Below are 9,176 nucleotides of genomic sequence, written 5' to 3' on the forward strand. Positions count from 1 at the left end.
ATTTTTTAGTGTTAATCTTGTATCCAGCTACATTACTAAATTTGGTTATTATATCTAGAAGTCTTGCAATGGAGTTTCAGGGGTCTTGTCTAGCTCTGGCTCTAGCTAATATTTCCAGAACTATATTGAATAGGAGTGATGATAATGGACATCCTTGTCTTGTTTCTGATTTTAGATTGAAAGTTTTCAGGTTTTGTCCAGTTAGTGAGATATTGGCTGCTGGTGTATCATAGATGGCTTTCATCAGATTGAGGTAAAGACCATCTATTCCTATTTTCTGTAGGATTTTTATCATGAATGAGTGTTGGGATTTTGTCAAAAGCTTTTTCTGCATCTATTGAGAGGATCATATGATCCTTGTCTTTTGCTCTGTTGATATGGTATATTACATTTAGTGATTTGCGTATGTTGAACCACCCCTGCATTCCTGAGATGAATCCCACTTGATATGGTGTATAATCTTCTGATGACTTGTTCCATTCTACTTGCCAGTTTTTTTTGAACCAGGGGTTGAACTCATGACCACATGTTCGCAAGGCAGGTGCTTATACCTCTCAGCTAAATCCCCAGCCCTTGCCAGTATTTTGTTGAGGATCTTTGCATCTGTCTTGATTAGAGATTGACCTGTAATTTTCATTTTTGATTGGGTCTTTCTCTGGTTTGGGTATTAGGGTAACACTTGATCCAGGAATGAGTTAGGTAGACTCTCTTCCCTTTTTTCTTCATTGAAGAGTTTGAGGAGTGTTGACATTGCCTTCCCTAAATGTCTTGTAGAATTCAGCAGTGAACCAATCCATCAAGACTTGGGCTTTTCTTTGTTGGTAACGTTCTAATTACATTTTTAATTTCATTAACTGAAATTGGGTTATATAGCAGTTTTACATCTTCTTGATTCAGCTTTGGTAATTCATATATTTCTAGGAATCTACCCATTTCTTCTATCTTAACAAACTTATGAGAGTAAAGGTTTTCAGCGTAGGTACTGATGATCTCCTGTATCTCCAAGGGTCTGTAGTGATTTCACCTTCTTCATTTACTGTGTGGATTTGAGTTTTTCTTTCCTATTTTTTTTATAAGGTTGGCTAGGAGTCTATCAATTTTACTTATTCTTTCAAAGAACCAACTCTTTGATTAATTCTTTGTATTGTATCCTTAGATTCAATTGCATTAATTTTTGCTCTGATCTTTATAATATCTTCCCTTCTTTTAGCTTTGGGCTTGACTTGCTCTTCTTTTTCTACAAGTTTGAGGTGCAGCATTAGGTTGTGTTTGTTCCATTTTCCTCATGTGGGAATTTAGTGCTATAAATTTCTCTCTAGGACTGCTTTGTGTCCCACAGGTTCCAGGAATTTGTATTTGCATTTTCATTTGACTGTATATAGTTTAATTTCCTCAATTTCTTCTGTGATGCACTTTTAGGGGAGTATTACTTAATTTCTATATGTTCATGGGGTTCTTGTCATTAATTTCCAATTTTATTGCACTATGGTCAGAAAATATGCATGTAATTATTTCCTTTGCATTTACTTGAGTATATTCTTTTTTTTTTTTTTTTTTTTTGGTCTTTTTCCTTTTTATTGGTACCGGGGATTGAACTCACGACTGCCTGCTTGCAAGGCAGGCGCTTATGCCGCTGAGCTAAATCCCCAACCCCCTACTTGAGTATATTCTGTGGGCTAGTATATGATCTATTTTAGAGAATCAACCATGTGCAGTTGAGAATGTGTATTCTGTTTTTGGGTGGAACACTCTCGGTGCACATCTTCTAGGACCATTTGTTCACAAGTTTGATTCAGTTATTTCTTTGCTGATGTTTTGTTGGAGCTATCTCTTTGTGACAATGGGGTGTTAAGGTCCCCCATTATAACTGTATTATTTGATTTTTCCTATTAAGATTTGTGTTACAGAGTTGGTTGCTCCCATATTTGATGCATATATATATATATGAAGTTTTCCCCTAACAAGTCATAGTGACTTTCTTCACCTCTTTTGAGCATTCTTGGTTTGAAGTTCATAGAATAGGTACCCCTGCTTTTTTCTGGGTTGCTGTTCCATGGAGTATTGTTTTCCATCCTTTGACTTTTTGTCTATGAATTTCTGCATTAAACGTGTTTCTTGTATACAGCATATTGATGCATTTTGCTTAACCCACTGTGCTAGTCTGTTTCTTTTTATTGGTGAGTTGAGATCATTTACACTGATGGATAGCTGATATGTGCTGACTTATCCCTGTCATGGTATCTTTCTGTTGTTGGTTTTCTTTTTTTGTTTGTTTGCCCTGCTTAGTGGTTTCCTTCTGTTGTTGGTGGAATTGTAGTTATCTTCATCTATTTCGAGAGCGCCTTCCAGTACTCTTGGTAGTGTTGGTTTGGTGGTCATAAATTTCTTCAGTTGTTCTTTGTCGTGGAAGTATCTTATTTTTCCATTAATTTTTTTTTAAGAGTAGAATATATTTATTGAGAGAAAGATTCTGTTTGAGAGAGACAGAAGGGGTCCTGAGAGGGTTGCCAAAGTCTCTGTCTTTTCCAAGGACTTTTTTTTTTTTTTTAATTTAAGGAGAAAAAGAAAAAAAAACCAGAAAAAGGGTACAAGTTATACTAAATTTCAGAAAAAATAAACAATAAATCACTAGTTAATATATTACATATTGTTATCTTAGAAATAGTTGTTCAAGTTACACAATTAAAGCATATAAAGTGGACTTTCAAACAGTGAGACTGGAAACAGTTTTGTTCAATGATTCAGCAAAACTCAGTAATATGGTTATCTATCTTATACACTTAAATGTACATGCAGTTATATTCTTTAGAGCACTTTCTTTTCCTTTCTTTTGTACAAGGACAATTACACACTTTGGGTCTTATTACTCCCACAGTTCTTATTACTTTTATTTGAAGACAGTAAAACCAAATGTGACATAGCAGAACAGAGCGTCAGTCAAATGAAAAGGGTGGACATAATAGATAATGTAAAAACAAAACACTAGGTGATCAACAATGGTTACCATACTGCCTCTTGCTATCTTAAAAAGAATTGCCTATATCATCAGTTATAATAAAATGGAACAAAACAGTAAAGAATAAAACCAAAACACTGGAGACATTACAGGACTTTAAAAGAAGATAACAGTCAACCGGAATGGGCGTCATAATGAATCTTATGTCTTCACAGTTTTGCCTATACTTTCGAACTTGGTACTATCAAGCAAAGCAGAATAGAGGAAAGTCAGTCAAAGCAAGATGGTGAGGGCTATACAAGGTTTCAAATCAAGTTAATAGGAAATCAAAGTAGGTTACTATAATGTATCCTGCTATTTTTTATTTTTCCCTTAATTAAAAAGATAAAAATAAAAAAGTAAATAATTTTTAAAAAGGAGATTTAGATAAAATAGGGCATAACAACAAAACAGCGCAGGTCAAAGCATAACCATAGCAAAATAGTGTTTCACCACAAGATATCCTAACATAAAAGTAGTTACCATAGTGTCTCTTTCCTTGAAATCTTTGAGTATAACTTCGTATACTGTAGCACCAAACATATCAAGACAATGTAAAACCATTCAAGAGAATGACAGTATTACAGGGTATTTAGAACCAACTATCAGAAAATGAACAATGGTTTCTGTATAATCTCCTTGTCTACAAAAGTTTTTGTATATATTATCACATATAATAAAATCCAATAAGATACAAACTGTTAAGACCAATGGAGACAGAAGAATAAAAGCTTGATGGGACTTCAATGCAAGATGATACTAAATCAGCACTAGCTATTATGATGTCTTGTTTTCTCCAAAATAGCTGTTCCTACCATCCAATCTCTCTGCCTCATTTCTGTTGAGCTCTTTTTCTGTCATTAGTTGTCAGGTTGTCTTCTTCATTTTGCTTTCTGCTCCATTTATTGTGGCCTCTCTGCCACTGTTTCTGAAGTCTTGGTATTTTCCTTTTTTAGAATATCCTGCAGTATTCTCTGTAGAGTTGAACAGGTGGTTGCAAATTCCCCTAGTTCCTCTTTATCCTGGAAGCACCTTGTTTTTCCATCAATTTCTAGGGACAGTTGTGCAGGATGTATCAATCTTGGCTGTAGGTTATCTTTCAAAGCTTGAATTATTTCCCCCCACACTCTTTGTGATTTGATGGTTTGTGCCGAGAAGTCTGCTGTAATTCTGATGGGTGTTCCCTTGTAAGTGGTCTGATTCTTGTCTTTGACGGCTTTTAGTATTCTGTTCTTATATTGGATTTCTGGAATTTTGATTATTATATGCCCGGGTGTAGCTCTGTTTGGGTTGTAGGTGGCTGGGATCCTGTATGCCTCATACATCTGAGTATCTTTACCTTTTGCTAAATTAGGAAAATTCTCCTGGATTATTTCTGTGAATAGCCTTTGTAGTTCATTTATTTGTGTCCCTACTTCTTCTTTTACATTCTTAATTCTTGAGTTATAGATCCTCTTATCATCTTCTAGCCTTTGTATTATTGCTGTTTCCTTGTTATTTTTAAGAAGTTTTTCATTTCATGCTCCCAAATTACAAATCTGCCTTCCAATTCAGATAATCTATCCTTAGTTTCTTTCAAGCTGTTATGCCAGCTTTTGATAGAGTTTTTAGTTTCCTGGTAATCTCTTTGAACCTGCTTCACATATTCTATGTCTTCTCTATTTTCTCTCAAACAATTCTCCCCTTGTTTTCTGTTCTTCCATTCCACCATCTTTTTTTTTTCTTGGGCGGTGCTTAGCATTTCTCTAACTATTCTACTTATATCTTGCTTTATTTCATTAAACACTTCATTTTTAAACTCGTCTATAAGGCTCCAGGAATATTGTTTTATGTCTATTGGTGCCGTGTCCGATATTGCATGTTTTCTGTCTTCCTTTGCATTTCCCTTTCCTGGATCAGTGTTCTCAGGATTGGGGACTGAGGACCCTTCTTGTTGCTTCCTCTTCCCATACTTTTTGTTCCTTCCATACAAGCGAATGTAGGAGGCCCAATTTTTTTCTTTTTCAGCTACAGTTTGTTTGAATTGCACCAGTTAGGTGTTCCCACCCACTGCAGTGTACTAGGGAGACACAGACCTGGGCAGCCTTTGCTGGGTCCGCCCCTCCAGGTCAACCTACCGAAGGCTTCACCGCTAGGGTGCACCTCCAGGCGCTGGGACCTGGTTTGGGCTAGCCTACTGGGTCTTAGTCAGAGGCGTCACTCAGGCCAGGCACTCCCCACCAATCCCACTTGAGAGGGGAATATGCAACTAATGTCACTGCAGGGTCCTGTTCCGGCAAATCTGTCCAGTCCCAGTATGTCCTTTGCTGGTGCCTCCTACTCTATGAAAGGCTCCCCGTCTGCTCACTCACTGCAAGTCGATGTAGGGCTCCCTGCTAGTCCCGCTCTCAACTCCATTTGCAGATTCCCACTCTCAGAGCTTTTGCGCATCTCTCTCCCTGCCCAGCACATTTGGATGCAGCAGCAGCAGCAGGAAATTCAAATCGTGGCTTCCAATGGCGCAGGTTCTAGCTTCCATGCTGAGATTTTATCTTTTCCTGTTATAGCACCAGGATTGGATTTCCAGTTGGTTTCTCTTAGCTTAGTTCATTCCTGGGTTGGCAGGGTGTATCTCCCCTTGCTTAGGACTCCTCGTACTGCACCATTCCTGGATTTTAAGCGGGGTATCTCAGAAAGCCTCTGTAGCTGCTGCTATCTATCTGCCACGCTCTTCTGGAAGTCCTCTCCATTAATTTTCAGTTTTGCAGGATACATTAATCTGGGTTGGAAGTTGTTTACTTTCAGGACCTGAAATACTTCACTACAAGCTCTTCTTGACTTGAAGGTTTGTTTTGAGAAGTGTGTGATTCTGATAGGCTTTTCTTCATAGGTGATGTTTCTATCTCTGGCACTTTATTTAGTATTCTATTCTTGTGCTGAATTTCTGATATCCTAATTATTAATTTCTGGGTGATTTTAGTTATGGTTAATTTGGGCTCTGTATGCTTCACTTATCTGTATGTCAGATTCTCTCCACATGTTTGGAAAATTTTTCTATTATTTCTGTAAATGTCATTTGTGTTGAGCCTTGCTTTTTTCACTGACACCTATCAATCTTATATTGTTTATCTTTGCATCATCTTGCAGTTGTTGAATTGTTTCCTAGTTGTTATTTTTAAGAGTTCTTTCATGATTGTGGGCTCCCATCCTGTCTTTAAGCCTGAGAGTCTATCCTTAGTTTCATTCAAGCAGCTCTGCCAGCTTTCAGTGGAATTTTTAATTTACTGAATACTATCTTGAATGTTTCATGCATTCTAATTTCTTATATTGTTCATTCAAGATTTTCATCATTTCCTTACATTCTCCTATTTTATGTAAATCTTTAGATATACACATTTCTTTCATGGTTGTCATTTCGTTTTTTACCTGCAAGATTATTTCTGATCTGATTTCCTCTATAGCTTCATGGAGTTCTTTACTTAAGTTGGTATCATTTCAGAACGTTCAGTTGTGTGATTTCCAGTGTCTTCCATTTCAACATCCCTTGGGCTTGTTCATGGTGGGCTGGAGGACTGAGACTGCATCTTGCTCTTTCATTATGTTGTTTTGCTCTGGGACCCATGTGGCTGGCCATGTACCCTCCCGGTGGATTCCGCACTGGAATGCTACCATGGGCAGAGCTTCAATCCTGCAATATACCTATGACTAGCCAGGGCATACCCCCAAACTCTGGCACTGGTGACTTTCATTCTGTGGCCTGTGAGGCTGGCTGGATGTTTCCCTGATGTACTGCACTGGATTGTTCTGGGACGTTGAGGTGTGCAGAGCTCAGATCCTCCAAGCAGCTAGTGCAGACGCATCCCCGGAGTGTGGTGCCAGGGCCTTACACCTGGCTGGGAGTTCAGAACCTCTGGAATCCAGCTGGCTACCCTGAAGTGTGGTGACACGGGGGCCTTCCATCTGGCTGGGAGGAGTTTGGAACCTCCAGGATCCAGTGTGTGGCTAGCTGGCTGCACCCCTGAATTATGGAGCTGGAATCTTATACTGTGATGGATGGTGCTCAGATTCTCCAAGACCCGTCAGCTAGGCTGGTTGCTCTGATGGGCAGTTTTGGGGCTCTGGGCTGGGCTGGGCTCAGTATGTTTGTGGCCTGTGAGACTGGCTAGGGGATCCCCTCACTGATTACACTGGGACACTGGGCTGGGCAGAGCTCAGCCCCTCCTTTGAGAACCATATTTTGAATTATTTCAGTCCTTTAAAATTCATTGACTTGTTTTATAGACTGGGATATGAACAGATTCACAAACATTCAACATGAACTTGAAAAGAATGCTTTTCTTTTAGAGGGCAGGGGGTATGCACGATGTGCCCAGCAGATCAACTTTGCTGCTTATGTTATTCAAATATGCTGTCTCCACTGATTTTTGTGTATTTAGGGCAATGTACATAAAAGTACACCAATCTTACATACCTGGTTCAACAGTACATGAATGTGGGTCAATACACCCACATAATATAAATCGAGACATTTCCTCAGAAGCGTTTTCTCATGCGCTCCCAAAACATTCCACCGCCTTGCCCAGGACCACTGTTCTTCTATTAGTTCTCAAAGTGCATATAAATGCAATCACAGTATATACACACTCCTTCGGTTCTGGCTTCTTTGCTTAGTATCAGTGTCTTTCCTGTTACAACATTTAGCAATACTTCACTTTTGACTGCAATGTTAATGCTGCACTGTAAAAATACTCTGTTCACTGATACTTGATGTGTTTGTTTTAAAATGCTCTGTTATGTGCATTCTACTGGTTCCACCCATTTTATAGTTTTTCACTCCAGGTTTTGTTTTGGATTGTTTTTGGTTATTCCACTTCTTTCCCTGTCTTAGCTTAGAACTTTTACTATTGCTTGTGATTATACAATTTATATCTTAAGCCTATCATTGGCACTTTTACTTTCTCAACAATATAAAGACCACATCTTTTTTGTTTTTTTTTTTTGTCCTTTTCTTTTTTATCGGTACAGGGGATAGAACTCATGACCACACATTTGCAAGGCAGGCGCTTATGCCGCTGAGCTAAATCTCCAGCCCCCAAGACCACATCTTTTAACTCCTGGTTACTGACATACCTGTTGTTGTGATGTGCATTCTAGTTCTACTGAAGGCCCCATAATTCACTTTGCAAGTCAATACTCACATTTACCACTTTCTTATCCCAGTTTTTTCCTGCTTCTCTGACCATCCTTGTCTCTTCTCCCTAAAAAATCTGCCTTATAGTTTAAGTATATATTTTCTTAGTATTAACAAAATCATCAGCTTTTGTTGACCTGAAAGTCTTCAATTAACCCACTATTTTTGTGTGTGTGTGTGTGTCTTTTTCATTTTTATCGGTACCAGGGATCAAACTCACGACTGCCTGCTTGCAAGGCAGGCGCTTATGCCGCTGAGCTAAACCTCCAGCCCCTAACCCACTATTTTTGAAGATTAATGCTGGAAGTGGAATTCCAGGTTAACAGATTCATTTTAGGACATCTATTTTTCTGGTCTAGAAATTTTTGTGTTTTTTTTCTTCAAGTTTTATATACACTTTTAAAAATAACCCAATAGAGCTAGGCGTGGTAGCTCACATGTGTAATCCCAGCACTCAGGAGGTTGAGAGTTTAAGACAAGCCTGGGCTATAAAGTGAGCCCAAGGCTAGCCCAAACTGCATAGTAAGACCCTGTCTCAAAAAGACAAATAAAAACAAAAAACTTATAAACTGTACATGTAGTTTCTAATGAATTAAAGTCTCTTGTTGTAATCCTATTTAACACAGTATTTGAAATTACCTTACTGTTTGGTAATATTTGGCACCTCTACTATGGTCTATTGTTTGTTGCTTTCTTTGGTTCCCACTCAGGTTGTGTTTTCTAGTGTCTGGTTACTTTTAACTGTGTTCAGACAGTGTATTTGAGAACTGTTTGTAGATAGAAGCTGTTGTCTGGCCCCCAGAAGATTTTTGACAGCTTCTGCTAGGATCTGGAGCTCACTAATTTAGGATTCTAACTCAATTAGAATACATGCAATCTTTGTCCACCTCTCTTCTAGGGCTGTGGTGATGAACCTGCAGCACACTTGTTTTTAAGAGAAAAGATGTTAATGTGTAAATTGCTTTTTCTAAACTTAAAACCTCAGTATTCAGGTTTACTTGCATTGTTTGC

Source organism: Cavia porcellus, unplaced genomic scaffold (genome assembly GCF_034190915.1).
Source record: "Cavia porcellus strain 051 isolate PalLab524CR breed Dunkin Hartley unplaced genomic scaffold, mCavPor4.1 scaffold_25, whole genome shotgun sequence".
NCBI classification, from domain to species: Eukaryota; Metazoa; Chordata; class Mammalia; order Rodentia; family Caviidae; genus Cavia; species Cavia porcellus.